Here is a 2210-nt window from a genome sequence, read left to right as displayed (position 1 = left end):
TCTATCTATCTATCTATCTATCTATCTATCTATCTATCTATCTATCTATCTATCTATCTATCTATATATCTATATATATATATATATATATATATATATATATATATATATATATATATATATATATATAAGCAAATAACATGTTTTCAATAATTATAAATGGTATATTTATGTAATGTCAATATATTTAGACAGATTTTTAGATCTATTAAACATTCGGTTTCAAATAAACTAAAAAAAAAAAAAAAGATTTCAATTCTCCAATGTTTTTGTTTGTTTGTTTGATTGTTCACCAAAGTATTGGTAACAATGCATTAAATTGTCAAGCACAAGACAATCAAAATAAGATTTGAAATGGATTGTTAACAATTTTAACTATTTTGTAGAAGATACACGAACATGCAGTATTCAACAATATATGCTATATCCCTTTTGAATGCCTGGATATTTATTAAAAACTTGGCATGAATTAAAATGGAGGCAAGCCTCTATAACTTTAAACTTGGCTGAAGAATTGTGTGAATGCACATTAACTGAGCGCTAACAGCAGTTATATGTAGTAATATAAAACACCTTATAATGTCTTGTACTGCAGAACATCTAGGTTAGGTATCTAACCCTTGTTTACTGGTTAGAGGTACGGAGACATTACTTCAGAAAGGGACTGATGAATGGGGTCCCTTACATTACATTTTGGTCCAAAAATAGCAAAAACTATGAATTTATTCAGCATTGTCTTCTCTTCCGTGTCTGTTGTGAGAGAGTTCAAAACACTGCAGTGTAGTGATAACCAGTTCACGAACGAATCACTCAATGTAACCGTATCTTTTTGAACCACTTCACCAAATCGAACTGAATCGTTTTAAACGGTTCGCTTCTACAATAAGCATTAATCTATAATAGAAGAAGCCATATCTGAGCATGATTCAAAATTCCACAATCTTCTCTGGGCCAAAGCTCATTTAAAAAGGACTGAGGCAAAGTGGAAAACTGTTCTCAGGTCAGATGAATCGAAATTTGATTTTTTTTTTTTTAAGAAACCATGGATGCCGCATCCTGCAGGAGAGCTTGCTATCCGCACACTTCAAAACCATTAATCTCCGATGGTATGGGGTGCATTAGTTCCTATGGGATGGACAGCTTCCACATTAGAAAAGTCAACATCAATGATGAAAAGTACATATACAGGTTTTAGAGCAACATATGCTTCCATCCAGATAAAGTCTTTATGAGGGAATGCCTTGTAAAATAATGCTAAAACACATGCTGCCTCTGTTACAACAGCATGGCTTTATAGTACAAGAGTCCTGCCTGCGGTCCAGATCTACCACCAGTTGAAAACATTCGGCACATTATGAAATAAAAAAAAAAAAATATGATAAAAAAGAATGAGTGTTAAGCAGCTAGAATTGTCATACATGAACATCTCCCAAAATTCCAGCAGCTGGTCTCCTCATTCCTAGACATATATGGACTGATGTCAAAAGAACCGCAGATGTGGTCAATTTTTATGCACCGTACTTTTGATTTACACCATTTTATAATTTTTCAAAATGCTTCTGCTATATTGTTTTTATTTTGCATGTTATGAGTATGAACTAGATGGGTGTTTTTATTTCCACTAGGCACCACTTGAACCTAAAGAAAGTGTGGAAGGGATGCTGCGTGTTATTGGCAGCCTTACTGAGCAGCAGCACGGTGGATTCATGGACTACACTGGAAAAACAATTCCTTGGTGAACCAAAACAAAATCACTCCTATATGAGAGGATTCAAAAGGGCCAATCCAGGTCCAAACTGCCCTGTTTAGTCTATTAAGCATAAAAGGCCACACTTAATCAAGCACTGGAGCCCACAAGTTTATTACATACACAATGACTTTGTATCAAATATAATTTCATACAATAAAACAATTAATGAAGCAATGAAGTAGTAATATCTTTTCTGTGTTATATGTGGCAAATTATTTATAAGTTTAACACACTTAGCTTAACACACACAAAGTTATTTATGAGGACTCTGATGGGTGGTTTAAGTTGCAGGATTGCTGAATGACTAAAGGAACATTGTCAGTATGATGGTGCAAACTGTACATTTCTTGCCTATTATCTCCCACTTTTACTGAAAATGTTAAATAACAGTAATTACTGATGGTTACATTTGAGATGGTTGCAAAATAGATGTATGAGATGAAAAAAACGTATGCTATTC

At 33.4% G+C, this 2210-nt stretch overlaps 1 long non-coding RNA gene across 1 annotated transcript; it reads left to right on the top strand.

The window, feature by feature from the left end:
• The first annotated feature begins 1035 nt into the window (after positions 1-1035).
• Positions 1036-1924, top strand: LOC113042185 (uncharacterized). Its single transcript, XR_003275549.1, has 2 exons — positions 1036-1176; positions 1626-1924. It is a non-coding gene; the product is annotated as an uncharacterized LOC113042185 (long non-coding RNA).
• Positions 1925-2210: the final 286 nt, after the last annotated feature.

Source organism: Carassius auratus, chromosome 3 (genome assembly GCF_003368295.1).
Source record: "Carassius auratus strain Wakin chromosome 3, ASM336829v1, whole genome shotgun sequence".
Lineage (NCBI taxonomy): Eukaryota > Metazoa > Chordata > Actinopteri > Cypriniformes > Cyprinidae > Carassius > Carassius auratus.
Note: the sequence above shows the minus strand (reverse complement) of the source record. Positions and strands in the feature narration are given on the sequence as shown.